Raw genomic sequence first — 15,944 nt, forward strand, 5'->3', positions numbered from 1 at the left:
GTAAACTGGCATATTTTCCATACGCTTCATGGAAATATTCCTAACCCCTTTTGCAAGCAGCTGAAGATGTGCTTTTATCTTGCCATGAAGTCATAAAGTTTAATTTGCAACATCACGGTTGCTTCTATGGCAACAGATGGTGACATCAAACACAGGATCATGACTTCACTACAGGATCAAGAAGGATTAGCTTTGCACTGAGGAAGTTAAGATCTAATACAAACAAATAGCTATAACAATTGCAAAGGGAATTTACAGCGGGATAGTTTACTCCCTGTGTAAATGTTCCTCTTGTTTACTCCACTATGAAAATCCCTTTAAATCGACCAGCTGTTTGTGAATTAAGCACAAATGGATTAGCTTAAAACAAGTTCAAAGGTTTAAGATGGGGTTTGCACACGAACCCAGTTATGACCGCACTTGGGCAACCAACTTCCACTGACACTCAGAAAGAAGGGGCCAGAATTACAGAGTCATTCCCTCTCCATAACCTCAAGGACTTTCACCTGCCTTAAGCAGGCTGTAGTGTGATTGCAGCATACTGGAGTTTAATTTTGAGCACAGCTTGTTACCCCTGAAAACCTTGTGGGGGCAGTTATTTAATTACACAATATATTATCTTTCCTAAGAGAATCCTTAAATGGATGAATTCCCTGGCCTTTCACCTTTCCGTTGCCAAAATGGGACCAAACAGAGTGGTCCCAGCTTGAAAGGCCCCTCTGGAGACACTATTTATTACTAATGTCCCTAGCCAGAGCCAGCCCTGGGTGGGACAGCATGTGCAATCAAAGAATCAGCTTCCCCTGAGGAAAAATATGGAGATGGATCTCTCCAGGACACAGCTGAGTCTGATGGTGGGATATGGAAATCCACATTCTGCAGCTGTTGCAAGGACTCTTGCAGGTGGGAGAAGAGACAAAAGCCTTACAGCAGTAGTTTGGGGCAGTGGAGGGGGGGGGAACTGTCCCCTAGGGAACCACCTTTACAAAAAGCTCTGAACCAGTTCTGCTCCTCTCTGCTGGGTTCCAGGCACAGGCCCTCAGCACGTTGATTCTGCTCCGTACGAAACCTGAAGTGCTACACACGTGCTGACCCGTGTCACTGCTCAGGCACTGACACCCGTCTTTTCATCACAGCAGATGCCAAGTCTTTCAACAAGTGGGATTTACCTTTCTGAGAAGTTTTCAAAGGGATTGTGCTGGAGTACAGCATCCTCTGTGTCTCCCCAGACAGTTTTTAGGCTGCAGCAGCGCCAGCTTGGCCAGCTTTGCTGCCTGCAGAAGCAGTAGGCTGGGCACTGTGAGCATCCCCACCACCACCAGGTCCTGCTTTGAGAACCACCATCGTGGGGTATAAGGGTAACTCTGACTTCACGTCCGGTCACTCTCACGCCTCTTTGTTGAGATGCCAACTAGGGTATGAAATTCTGTTCCACTATCAGGGTCTTCTTTTATACAGACACATCAATTAGACTTCCAGTCCTGTTGCATAAAGCAGATTACGTTGATTAGCAAAGCCCTTAAGGAAGGGAAGACTTCGAGCCGTTCACTCCAGCATTAAAGCCAGGCAATAGCTGCACACACAGCAGGGCAACAGAGTCATTTTAGATCTCACCATCCATCTCATAGGTTTGTGAGTGCTCTCTACATTTATTGTTGGAGGACTATCCTTACCATAGTTAACAAACATTAACTTACAGTAAGGAACTCACCCAGGTAAATATATTCATTTTGTATCTGCAGAATTAATATAACATCAAAGCAAACCCGGAAAACGACAGCAGGAGGGACACTACGGATACTGATGTAGCGGGATACATTGGTTACATTCACTTCCAAGCACATTTACTTTGAGGTGACAGATTTTTTGACCTTCTTCCACACATACTTACATGATAACAAGAAATCTTTCAGTCTATGTTTATCACCTCTAGTTTTCTTTTCCTGCCGCTTCTCAGTTCCAACCAACTTCCCTGGTGTTCCTACTGAGCTCAGCTCCTATCTCAGTAACACTATTAGATACTGTCTCCTCTCCAAATACTTCTAAGAGGAAGACAAAAGCTAAAAACTTGTTGGCCAGAACTAAAACCTTTTTTATCTCAAAACAATAATCACTCAGTGAAATAAAAGACAGAGAGAAAAAAAAACAAAGAAAGGCAGAAAACCTCAACGCTGCAGACATTTGACAAACCATTTCAATTCTGTGCCTTGGCACCAAGAAGCAAAGCATGGTGATAATAAATCCTCTGCCCTCCTTGCCTGTTGGGTTATCAAACGAGTGCTCTGTGTGTGACACACAGCAGACTGCTCTGCCCGAAGAACGGGGCAGTTCCTCTGCCAGCTTTCTGCAGAGAGCCATGAGGCAGAGCGAGGGCTCCACCTGACACTGCCTTGGAGACCAGAAATACCAAAGAGACCCCAGAAGCAAGTGTGCTTCACTGGTGTGAAGGAAGAAAAGGAGAGGAGATGCACATATTTGGATCTTTGAGCAATTAGCCCAAGCAACAGGAGGAACAGCCACCAGGCACAGAATTAACAGATGCTGAAGGCACCAAAGGAAGAGCCAACTTGCAGAAATCTATTTTGCAACATCTGTGAGACCTAGAAACATTAAAACTAACATGTAAGCGTTCCCCACATGGTAGACAGGTTCTTCTGGGATGAGCTGTTTGCAGGAGTCTCTAGTCCAATTCATACCTAGGTCTGAGGAGGAGGATCATTCCTTCCCCACCAAACTGAAAGCAGGAAAAATGACAGTTCCTGCACAGAAAGTGAAGAATGGTGAAGGATGGGAGGCTACAGAAATCCATACTAAACTCCCTTCCTAAGAAGCTCGAGCTATTAGAGGAGAGAGCCCAGCATTTCATCCATGAGGATGCTGCTGAGGAATGGTCAGTAACAGTGTTGCTCTGGCTGTGTTTAAACACACACTCTAAAATTATAAGGATGGTTTGTGGCCTTTGGTTTTGCTAAAAAGACATGTTTAAGATCCAAGTTCTTTCAGCCTTCCTCTAATGGCTCTTAATATGAATCAGGTGCCTGCATTTGACCCACTTCTACTCACTGCTCCCAAAAAAGCAACGCATCCTCTGAGTCCTGACCAGCAGATGAACCCAGGGCTGAGGCTCACTGGATCCACCTCATACAACACTGCCTATTCAAGTGTGACCTCCAGAGGCTCAGATGCCCATTCATATTTCATATTCCGCAGCTGTTTTCCCCCCCACTTTTGCTGCCTGGTTTTAATGCATCACTGGGTCTCTGTACAACCCCCGCTTAAATATATCTTACTTTTTGTTGTAAGCAAGCAACGAGGTGAAAAGCAAAACTGAAAGGTCTGACAGTCCCAGCTTCCCACTGACATACTCCCTTGTTTACGTCAAAAACCAGGGGCTGTAAGTGACAAGAAAGCAGCACAGTATCATTTAAAAGGCAGCAGTGGCATGACAACCTTCAGCAGGCCAGAGTCGGTGTTTGTCAGGCTAGGAGGGTGGGATTGCATTAAGCTGCATTTCATTAAGAAAAAATAATACTCAGAAACTATTAAGGGGTCCCATGTGGCTGCTTCACCACATTTAATTTAATGTCTTTCCTCTCCAGCGACCAATCCACCCCTCACTTTCTTACAAATGATGACTTGTGGGTCTTAACCTTACAAGTGAAGATACGTTTGACCCATTAGTTACCCTATTTAAAGGCTTTTGTTAACTTAGAGTAAAGAGCTTGAGCCGCGGTTTTACACTGTGGCTCCAGATCAGAGAGGCAGATGGTGTCATAAAACCACCTCCCCCTACCCTCTTTATTCAACTTCTGTTGTGCAATCGAGGTTCATTCTTTATGCACCATTTTCTAGGCACCACGTTATCCCCCCAGATCTCCAGCTGGGGCAGAGTGTCTGAAATGCTGGTCATGAGGAATGCCTCGGGCACTGTGGGTGCTGGAAGCTGGTGTTACTGGCCTATTTCTTGGGAAGAACGTCCCAAACATCAAAACCCAGACTCCCAAATGCAAAAGCATCATTGAATACGTAAAAATTCCATTTGCGTGTCAGGAATTGAAGATAAAATAAAAGACAGAAACTACTTCATCTAAAATACAGCCTTGATGCTGCAGTGCCTTCTATGTCTGTTTTAATTTTTTAAACTTCCTGTTCTTATTGCCCAGAACCAGTTTGCCCACCAAATGTATGTATTTTCCCTTTCCAGAAAGAACTGCGGAAAAGATAATAAATCCTGACTCGGTTGGCTACAGAAGAGGATTTCCCAGTAAGCTGCAAAGTTCACAACCTTCAAAATTCATCTCTTAGGAGTGATAGATGACTCAAGAATAACATCTGCAGAATTAAGGAATAGAAAAAAAATCCTAACACAAGCAAGTCTCTCTTTTACATTACTTTTCTAAAAGAAACTGGAAGGTTAAAGGAGAAAAGAACCCACAAATCCCAAGTACTCAGTAAAGAAGAATGTCAAGAGGTAACATACATGTTCATTAATAACAATAATAATTAATGGACAATCTCTTCAGATACCCTGTCTCATAGTCAATGAGTAAGATCCCTGCAGAAGAGGTTTCCAAAGCCTGCTCTGTTTGATTTTCAGAAGGAAAGGAGTCACTATTGTGGCTTGCTGGTAGCACATCTAAATTACAGAGCAATGTTAATTCCATTGCTGCTTAGCACCAGCAGAACAACTTCTCCCTCTGTGTCAGGGCTGCAAAGCCCAGAGTGTGGTCACTGCCTGATAAGGGGCTGGAGGCAACATCCTGCCCACCAGAGCCTCACTTGCTGAGCTCTAATACCATGACATGTACAGCAATGAGCTTTTATTGATTTTGCATTTGGACCTGCCTCAAACACTCAGGCCGTCTCTCTACAGGAAGAAAAGATTACGTGGGAGTGTAGGAAGGACAAATCTGGTGCTCAAAGTAACAGAAACAGAACAAATGGTATTTCAGCACTTCAAAATAAATCGAGCTCTTTCTCTAAAAACAGAGAAAAAACTATAGGAAAATAAAATATACCGGGGAACTAATAAAAAGTAGTGATACTGAGACACAGAAGGAGCTACTGAAAGGAGACATTGGCTCAAATTTTCAGCTGACTCTGTTCCAACAAACTACCTTCCTCTGATCACTCTCTGCACCCACAGTCGTATTCCAAGCTGGACTGTGGGTGTGTAGTCACCAGCCCTGCCCTACTTATTTCACCATCCTGTGTGTATCCTTCTCCCCTTCCCAGCACAGGTCTTGTGGGAGAGTCAACACAGCCACCAGGGCCTGGCAAGGTGTCCTGGAGGAAGTGGGGACCGCACTCACCTGCCTCTGTGACTTACTCAAAACAGAGGCTGGAGGGTAAGCCTGCACTCCTTCAAGGGTCAGGTAACATGTTCTGCAGGAACCTGGGAGTGTTGCTGCCAAAATCTCTGTGGCCAGAGCGTCCAAGGAACAGCCCGTGGCCTGACTGTAAGCAACACCCTCAGCTCGTGGGATCTGTGCCAGGTCTACAAGATGCCCTGGGCTGTCTTCTAAATTATGGAACAACCCAGTTCACAGCGTCTGCCAGCAGCACAGTCCCAGGGGACCATGGGTGCTGGGACCAAGCTGCTGCCCAGGCAGAGCTGATGTAACCACACAGCTCCAAGTAAAGATCTTCCTGTGCACCTAGACCTGACAGCAGTCTGAACACGCAAGCCCCAGACTGTCAGCCTAAGAAACGCTTTCATAGCACAAAAATCAGTGACTGCCCCAGCTGAAAAACACAAGAGCTTATCATGGAAAGTCACTCTGTAGAAACCCATCTCTTTGGACAATTGCAGCTAAATGTCCCCAGGTGGACAGACACATTCGTGGACCCTGCTCACATAATGACTGCCAGGAGCCCCATGTTCCCCCGGCTTCCAGGTCTGCAGAGCCAGCCTGGATCCCACAGATGCAGAGGTGCAGGTACAGCTGTGGCAGGTGCAGAGCAATGGCAGAGTGCTTATTTGGAAGGCTCAGAGCTAGGCAGAGATTAATGACCCACAATGACAGTGCAATCAGTAGCAGAGGTACCATCATCTCTGTCTCTTTTTTGCACACCATTTATAAAAGTCAGGGCAAGGTATTTAACAGCACCTGGGCTCCAAAGGCCATGAGATTTGCAGTGTAGCTGGAATGACAAGCAATACCTCGGGCTGTGATTTACCTGCCTGTTGCGGGCACTGGTGACCCAAACTGGAGTGTGTGCTCTTTGCATGACTGCACAGGGAGGTGGAAAGTACCAAAGCCTGAAACAGGACACATTCAGCATCTATATTTTTCAATTTGTGATCTTGAGGTCAGATTTTACCTGTTCCGTACCAGCAATCTCCGTCACCCTTTTTGCTACAATTTGTTTTAGTTCATATAAACTTGTAAGAGGAAGTTCAATAATTTGTGAAGCAGTGATGTACAGAGAATTCACTGCAGGCTACTAATAGGTTATTAATAGAGCAAAAATTGCTGCAGATTAGAGTACATAAGCATGCTGCCTAATTGCAAAGCAAAACGTCTCTCACACTAAATATGTGGCACTTGAAGTGAAAGACGGGTCCTGAAATCTTGGTTTCCTTTGCACCACTTATCAACTCTGTGCCATGTTAATCCACAGAAGGACTCGTGCAACAGTGGGGAAATTACATGAGAAGGTTTTAAAGAAGAGGTAACGTGCTAATAACATAATCCTGCTTTCTATTCTGTCAGGTAAGCTGGAGTCTTGGAGACCCTGGAAAGGTGTTTTATGCTAAGCAGATGTCTGACATTTCTCCTTGCTCTGCAAAAATTCAAAACAAAACAAAGAGATGGATTCAGATCATAACTGATGAAGTTCACCAGAACAGTGCTTAAAGACCCCAAAGAGACCCTGCTAACAAGACAGATTCAACTCTACCTAAAACTTTATTGGTAGCATATTTTCCCAGATGGTCCATAAACTCTAAATAAATTCCCCCACATCCCCTCTAGGAACCTATTCCAGTGCCTAAGTTCACAGCTTTTTCTAGTACAAGCACAAGTTCCATGGCTGAAATTTCAGACCATTCATTCTCGGGTCATGTTTCCCCAGCACTAGAACGTGCAACACCAGCCCCTCGCAGCAGCAGCAGCAGAGGCTGCAGTGGTTGAGATGACAGCAGTTGCTGGTGTTGTCAGGGGATGGTCTGCACATTATCCCTCCTCCTCCATCCCAGCCCTTGCCTGTTTGTCTGCTCCTCGCATGAGATGACAAGTTTAAGCTGAGGCAGTCATTAATCACGTGGTTTGGTTTGAAGCTAGCCCAACACAGGAGCTAAAAGAACCAAGACTTTTCAGAACTACTACAGTACAAATGATGCACAGCCCCCTTCAGAGCTGTCTCCTGCCCAAATGTGCCTTCCCTTCGTCACTCCAACTCTGAGCAGGGCCAGGAGGCCCCACAATGGGCTTAGGCACAACTGCTCTGACATCAGCAGCATGGCTGATGACCTCTTTATTCTGGCCAGACTGGCACCCAGCTCCACACAAGGGACAGGCAGGAATAGGATGGTTCAGTTCTCCTAAAAGGAATATCTATTCTTTAATAACCTAGAGTATCTTCTACTCTTCCCAACCACCCTATCCACAGGATCTTTTTTTCCTTTCTCCCTGGCAGTGACTCCTAGAGCTGTTGATACACCACGGATATTCAGTGTGGCTGCCACAGAACAGAGTGTTTCAAATGACAGAAGCTGGCTGTGCTGGATCCCCCTTCTCTCCACATGCTCACAAATAGCCAAACCACAGTCACCCCCACTCCCTCCCTGCAAGGCAGCTTCTGAGAGACAAAGAGGCCTTCCAAAAGAGTATACAACAACAGGTAGTAAGTTGGAGCTGTCGAGAAAGTCCAGGTAACGAAATATTGTTTGTTTAATGATGCAAGAAAATGTGGGGACACAAATTCAACATGCTGTGTCACCTCGGCTGCAGCTGGGGAACGGGGAACTGTGGGAGTGGGACAGCTGAGACAAATAAGCAGAATCTGCTGCCACTACCTGGGCAGAAAATGCCACAATGGTGTGTGACACAGCACTTGGCTTTGCTGAAGCCAGTAAGGCCCCTGCAGAGGTACAGTGCAAATGCACGTGGTTAGTGATATATTTTTCCATGCATCAGTGTTTGTGCTGGGGCCCAGCTGGCAAACTTGATATGAAGAAGACAAAGCCCTTCTGCTTCTGCTGTTTCTCTGAGCACAGCGGGACAGATGTGGTTACTGCTCCGCCTTCTGCAGGAAACTCTTCAGTTGGAACAACTATCTCTGAAAAGAGCTGTGGCAATGCTCAGAGAGCTGCTGAGAGTCACTTGCTCCTCTGCAGTCAGCTCATATTTGGTTTCTCAGTGGAAACAGTGGTACAGAGAGGCAGAGTATCCCATTTGCCCCTTGCAAGAGGCCATGGGCTCTGGAGCAGAGCATCCCTCCACTCCCCTCCTGCCTCAGCCTTGTGCCCACGTGGGCACAGGCACACAGGACACGTCAGCAGGCACAGGAAGCACCTTGCTGGCTCCAGCCTGGCCATCTGTGACTGTGAGCAGCCACTGCTGATGGGCTGGGATTTCTGCAACAGGAATTCTAGGCTGGTCTGTCCTGGTTTGCTCAGAGACAAGGTTTACAGTCAGGAGCCTGGCCTAGGGGAGTATTTTCCTTTTCAGTTCTTCCTTCCCCACCCTGCAGCCTCCCAGAAGTTAGCAGGGTGACTGCCCAGCTCTGCTGTCCACAAAGATCGCAATGGTAAATCCCCAAAGTATCTGTTTCCTACATAAGAAATCTACCAAGAAGGCTGCCCTCTATACTTCAGCATATGGGATCCCACATTATGCATGCAGGCTTTGTATAGCTGCATGCAAAGCGGTATTTCTCACACATAAATACTCATGAAGCAAAGTCAGTTCATGCATCCTTATTCTGCAATTCAAATTGGGCCTCATTTGCCACAGTGGAAATCCACTGTGGTTCAGGGAAGGCAGTAACTACTCTATTACATCGTGCAAGAGTAAAATGCTCTCCTGGAATGCCAGTGCCTCTACATTCTGTATTTTTCCTTACAAAAAAATTCCATTAAAAACTCACACAGTGATCACAATTAAAGCTGCTCTTGCCAGTAGATTAAAAGTACCTAAGTCAGTGCCCCCATCATGGCAAGTGCTTCGATTGCCTCAGTCACATCCATTAACACCCTCAATAGATGCCAGCATATTCTCTATGTCTAGATTGGTTTAAAACAAAAAATACCTCATTTTGAATTTAAAAAGTAATGGCTATGTATAATAATGGTTTAGAGTCATTATCAGATGATAGTAGCCCTACTGCTCAATAGGTAAAGGATTTCTGTCTGCATTTATGGTGATATGGATTTATCTCTTCAAAAGTATATGAATACACGGTCTAAAACAGTAAGATTTTCAAGCAGCCCTTCAGGGAAGGCTTCATGAACCTCTTTTTATTTTTAAGAGTTAAGTTTTTGGAGAATTCAAAAAAATCTCTGGCTCCAACCGAGCTTGCAGGTGCTGTAGAGTCTGAATCCATGTGAAGGTCCCATACTAAACAACTGTCTCTTTGCATTGTAGGCCCCCAAAAAAGAGGAAAACAAATGACAAAAGTGGAATTCTAGGTAGAAGAATGTGTCTTTCACTCAGCAGTCACTTAGGTAACATCAAGAGGCTTTTCTCATGAGCTGTAAGGTGTGCCAGCCCTGCATGGTATCACTTCCATATTACTGTGAGTGTTGTTACAGGGGCTGGCACCAGTTTATCACTATGTGGGTATAACCAAAACTGTGTATTCTACACCCTCTGTGTCGTTTCTGATGGACTGTTAATAATGGATCATTTGCAGCAGCTGCCCAGAGCACACCTGACACCTCAGGCTACAAGCTGGGAGTTAAAGAACTCTCCAAGGAGTGTTTCTTTTTCTTCACACCCATGATTCAGCTGTGATAACTCCCCTCCGGGGTGGTAATAGCACCTTCACTCCCAGCCTGAGGGGGCATCTCTGCCTAATGGGCCATACTGGACTGGCACAATAGGCAGCTGCAACATCTACACCATTAAAAACTCCAAAAACATCCCACGACTCACGGAGTTAAATCACCAATTGTGAAACTCCCTGTCCTGGGAGAGGTGCTGGACATCCCAACCTGAGCATATATAATTGTGGGGTTTTGGGACTTCTGGTCCCACTCGGACCGGGAGGAGGACCAGAACTCCCCCAGGACTGCAACTGCCACTCCTGACAGGACTGTGATCATTACTTCAGCAGCACTGTGACCATCACCCAGACCAACAGCTTTTCCTTTCCTTTTACTTTGCAGCCGGGGGGGGCACGTGGTGCTCAGCACAGGGGCTGTTCTGTTCTTGTTCCAGGGTGCTGGGTTATACTTCTGTCTTTGGGGGTTAAAACCAGTTTTCTCTGTATCACTGTATTTATTGTAACCCTTTCAGTAAATTGTAACTCTGACTTGTAATCTCTCTTGAGCTGAGTTCATTTCTCCTGCCTCTTGACTTTTAAACCAGCACAGTGTTCTACCCAGACACTGTCCTGGCCCCAGCAGGGAGCTCCCCCTCCCTGGGGAGGAATCACCAAACGGGGTGATCTGGAGGCCAAAGGATGGCAGTGTCACAGAGAGCCTGTGAGTCACCCTCCTTCCCAACCCTGGAGCTGAAGGCACCCGGAGGGTGCAGCCTCACAGCTCAGCCCATGGAGCAATAATGTGACAGATGGCAAAATGCGCTTCCTAATTGCAGGAGAAACAGTCAAAAATGCTGTGACGCACAGAAGGGGAGAGGGAGGGATAAAAAAGTCCCAGAACAAACCAAAACTCCTTTAGAGCACATACACTTACCTAAACCACGTCCAACGGGGAAACAAGGGCAGGGCAGAAGACATCAGGGAAACATGAAAAAAAAAAAAAAAAGGAACAAATTAGTTGCAATTACAGTTAGCTTGATGATAGCAGCAAAGAGCACCCAAAACAAATCAGACCCGATCTTTATTTGAAGTGAGCAAAGTTTACCAAATTAATTCTACTCCAGTGCTGCCTTTTTGCTGTGTGCTGGCTTGGCAGCAGCGTGATGCATGCAGATGAGTTGACACAAAAAGCAGAGAATTCAAACCAAACCCTTAGTGTGCTATGGATGGGACACATCTCCACCTGCAAGGCTCTCAGAGGCTGCCCACCTACAGCTGTTTGTGCACAGACTCACACAGGTGGCTTGGGCACACAAAGGCCCGACTTTGCCTTCAGATCTCATTGACTTTGGTTAAGCAGTTTTAGGAACTTGAGTCCTGTTGAGCCCATTAATTCTTAGCTGTGCTAAGCCTGGAGCAAACTGCAAGAGCAGATAAGCATCAGGGAAAAAAATACTGCTTTAGGAGGAAAGGAAAAAAGACAGGAATATGATAATCTTCAAAAATCTTTATTTTGCACTGTGGCTTTTTTTTTTTTTTCTTATTGAGGCTCCTGTTACAATGACATTTATTTAATATAATATAAACTTATTCTTTCATCCTATTGTATGACGGAAATATTAATTCTTAACAAAGACTTTGTAGGGGAGCAGCCAGCACTCACTTCCACTAGCTCAGTAACTCACAATAACCTACATTTCTGTTGCAAACAACATAAACAGGTAAAAAGCATGCCTTTTATTAACCTCAACTACACACATCTTCACTTCAGCTAAATCTACCTTTCTGCTTTCTATCCCTAAATCAGGGATGGACATTTCCAACAACCACATGATCATACTATTGCTCCCCAACGTCTTCTTTTCCAGAGTCTTTCATTTTCGCCTCTGGATTCCTGCCAGAACTCACTATGATTTTTTGCCATTGCTTTTAAACAAAACTTCCTCATAACCTCTCTGTCAGCCCAAACTAAATCATTCTTGTGAAAAAAAAACGGCCACCAACTCTCATTGTGTTCATCCAGCCCTCCTGTGGACAGAGGAGGATCATCTGGTCTCCATCTTGTCCCTTCTCAGGGCAGATGAAGGGATTGTGAGCCAAATCCCAAACAATGGTAAGTAAATCCTTTGTACTGTGGGCAATATAGAAACACAGCCACCTATAGCAGGCTCTGCCAAGGGACAGCCACACTGATGGCAGACTGGGCAAATTCAAAGAAAAATCCCCTGAGAATTACAAAATACGGTAGGAAATGCATCTAATTCAGGAAAGACCAGGACAGTTTCCTCAAGGGGAAGCTGCAGACACCCCTGCCTTGTTTCAGTTATCTGTAGAGATTGCTTTATGACTGGTACTGGAGACATTGTGTTAAGATGCACTTTTCATCTGACCCAGAATAGCAGTATCCCAGCATAGGTTGCATCCTGGCTGTTCTCCAGGAAGGCTCTGAATGGCTTGAAATCAGGGAAGGAGCTCAAAAGGACAAAATACTGAGAAAGAGAAAAAAGAAAAAAAAAAAAAAAAAAAAAAAAAAAAAAAAAAAAGAAGAACAGCTCCTCTTACTCCGTGAGATAAATCAGAAAAAGTTAAAGAAACCCAACCAACCCGAGGGAAGAGCATTGCCTTCCCAAGAGGCCATTTTGCATAACAAGGACTAGGTCCTCTGGGGCCAGAGCTTCAAAACCAACCAAGCAAACTATGACCCTCTCCTCTCTGGTTTGAAGGGCTTCCACCCCTCACTACCAGCTCACATCATTCTGTGACACTCCACGCTGGCTAAACCAGTATTCTCTTTGCTTTTTTCTGGATTTTAACATAATTTACAAATGAACACAAGCAACTCTTCAGAGCAGACTAGGCTAGGTAAAGTGCAGATGCTCCTTCAGTACCACTTGGTCTTTATTAGCAATAACATTTTAGTCACTGGACAGTTCTGCTGACATAACTCAGCACTGATTCACAGCTCCAGACTTGCTGCATCATTAAGGAGGATAAATGTACCTTTATCTTTACAAGCAAGGACTTCTGCAGGATTAGAGCTGCAGAGGTATAAGGAAGAAGGATGGTTGCTGGCCACCTTCTGCAGTGTATTAGAGGCACCTAGGTACGAACCCAGAGCCAGACAGTAATAGGCATTAAGACCAGAGGTGGGTGGCATTGCCAGAGAAATCGTGCAACCTCCCCAAGGCTCACAGATGCAGCGGGAGCAGCAAGGGAGCAAAAAGGAGACAAAGCTATTGGTAAGATGGAGAGATGACAAAATTAAATATCTACAGCGTGAACTTCTCCCCAGCTTAGATTCAAACTTTAATAATTACAGCATAGCACAAAACTAACACAATATGATACTCCATTTAAATTCCTTCCTTCTTGCCTTTTTAAAATCCTAATTTGCACAGCCTGAGAACAAACAAGACCTTGCACACAGATCAGAATCAGCCAACTACACTATGAGGGCACAAAGCCCAGTTAGCATCCTCCACTACAAGGAATTCCCTATGGAAAATAAAATAAAGAAAAAAAAAGGTAATGTTTTCTGCATACCTGGGCCTTGGCTGGCCATGGCAAGACAGCAGAATTCCTTGTTTCAGCGTTTAAGCAGGGGTTTGTTTAGTTGAAAGCCTTGGGCATGGAGTGACAGAGCAATACTGCTCAAATAATTTTGTAGCTCTGATTCAAATGAGATCATCCCTTGGCACTTACGCCAAGTGCCCCTCTTGTACAGCACTATTGCCTCCCCTCTGTGGGCAGGGGTGAATGGAGCAGAAGAGGGTCTGATCTGGGCAAGATCTCACACAGATACAGATACAGATGCAGGACTCGGTGCAAGGCCACCTGGCAGAGGGACCTGTTCAGACCTTACCCCAACAACCCTTGTGCAAGCTGAAAAGAAGACGAAAACCAGTTCCACCCAAAACATGTATTTCACAAGCCTTGATGACTTTCTCCACCTCTAGAATAAGCTGACATTTCACTGGAATAAAACCATATGGTAAATGATATGTTGTTTTTTTTTTTGTTTTTTTTTTTTTTCAGATTACTCATAAAAAGGTTTGTGTGGAATGAAACTACACTGATTCCTTTTAACTGCCACTAAAGATTTTTCATTTTCTGTTTCTGTATGAACTGGGCTGATTTGATGTTGGACATTAATGGAATTACAGTTTTTTCCCCTACATGCATTTCAAAAGCATTCAGTGTTCCATTTTGGCAATTCCCATATTTAGTGAACTGAAAAGCAGTGATCAGATGTCTCAAAAAAATTTAGCTTTTCTGGCAATAAAAGTGATATCTCTGTACTGGAATATTTGTTTTACTAAACACTGAACAGGATTTTTTGGAGCTGAGAAGAAAATCTAAAGATTCATCACAAATCTGTGACACATCGTGGTCTTTGAAACCATGAGTCAGTTTTGGGGCAGTGGAATTTAATTTGTTTTCCTTAAACAAAACTAGTATGGACATAAACCTGCTGTTACTGAAATCAGTAGCTGTGACTTCGGTGACAGTAGAATTAAGACCAAAATCTTTCACTTTTTCAGATCTCACCTGCATTCAGTGCAGCCTCTTCTTGAGGAGCAGGACAAAGCATGGTTCTGAAAGTGTTCCTTCATTACAGAGACCTTTAATTTACAAACCCCAAAATATTGAGCACTATTTTACCAACTTTTCTGGTAAAGTGTTTTTCTTCCTTTCAGGTTCATGTTTGCACAAAGGAAATAGTTTTGTTATGAGAAAAGGGGACCTAGAGGTTTGCTCTGACTGAAAAGGAAGTGTACCAGAGAAACAAATGCAGCCCTGTGCAGCTGAGAGTGTACTGGGTCCTGAAGCACAAGGGTTCCCAGAGCCCCGTCCTGCTGTACGGCCATAGCAGCACTGTTCCACTCCTGGGCCTGTTCTCCCCTGATCTTTGATTGCAGGCCTCTGAAAGCAGGAACTGTGTGTTACTGTGAGTTTATATGATGCTCAGCAGAAAAAAACACCCTCATTTATGCCACTTTGTTCCACCGAATTACAGTGACTTTGCATATTCGCCTCAACATTTCCTCTCAGAATCTCTCTGACTGCAGTAGCAGACTGGCTCCGGCACAGCCACAGTGAACAGGCACTTTGGTAGCCAAAGTGCTGCCTCCTTTCAGAGAATTTGTCACTGTCCATGAAAACATAATTTTACCTCAAGGACAAGTAAATCGTGTCTCATGCACTCTTCTCTATCTCCCAGATGCTGCTGCTGGTCAGTGGAACAGGTGAAGCTGAGCTCTCAGCAAAGGCTCTGTAGCCCTCTCTGGGCTGGCTGATCCCACCACACCGCCTGACATTACCAGTTTAAAAGGTCAGCACCGCCAGTGCTCAATGCCAGCCAAATGCCCTTCCCTCGGAGTTGTTCTTGACAATGAACAACAGAAACAAAGCCCAACGGGGGACAAAAAAACCCAACCAGCCAGCTAAAGAAAAGATGATCTGAGTCCACTTGACCTTCCCTCTTGCACAGTACTACTGGCTTTGAAATTACTTACACACAGAGTACACGTGCGTAACACCTTAGCACAGCTGTCAGGACAAAGGAATCAGGGTTGAGCACATCTCCCACACTCTTGGCTTCTTTACAGTTACTCAAGGCTCTCACTTGCCTTGTGGTTGGCAAGGCATCTTGAACCCCAGCTTGGTTTCTCCCCCAGCCCTATGAATTCCATTAAAACAGAGCCTTTCTTTCTTTTTTTTCTTTTTTTTTTTTTCCTGTTTGACAACTCCAACAGAAAGAAAAGTCTTAATTAACAAAGGGGTATCAGCTCCTCAAGAGTATTTTCTCTGCGGTTACAAAAATATTTCTAAAGACTTTCAAAAAGTCTGCCTGCGTTCTCATCCTCTGGGTTCAATCTCCACGGTACAAAGCCTTTAGGTGGTGAAACCTGTATTCAGACACAGACAATCAGAGATAAAGTAGCATTAAAGGTTTAGAGATCAGTAGGTATGAAAATCTGAAGAAACTGTAAACTTCCATGTCATGACACTTG

At 44.8% G+C, this 15,944-nt stretch overlaps 1 protein-coding gene and 1 long non-coding RNA gene across 3 annotated transcripts in view; one reads left to right on the forward strand and one right to left on the reverse strand.

The window, feature by feature from the left end:
• The window catches only part of HS6ST1 (heparan sulfate 6-O-sulfotransferase 1), a 185,906-nt gene that overhangs the window by 115,319 nt on the left and 54,643 nt on the right, over nucleotides 1-15,944 (reverse strand). The window lies entirely within an intron of this gene.
• On the forward strand, nucleotides 78-1,051 carry LOC114065411. 2 transcript variants are annotated; one of them, XR_003572954.1, is made up of 3 exons: nucleotides 78-278; nucleotides 752-903; nucleotides 1,030-1,051. It is a non-coding gene; the product is annotated as an uncharacterized LOC114065411 (long non-coding RNA). The 2 variants fall into 2 exon arrangements; XR_003572955.1 differs by having other exon boundaries at nucleotides 78-205.

This window comes from Empidonax traillii, unplaced genomic scaffold, assembly GCF_003031625.1.
Source record: "Empidonax traillii isolate 1590-97213 ecotype Southwest subspecies unplaced genomic scaffold, ASM303162v1 scaffold657:size717538, whole genome shotgun sequence".
NCBI classification, from domain to species: Eukaryota; Metazoa; Chordata; class Aves; order Passeriformes; family Tyrannidae; genus Empidonax; species Empidonax traillii.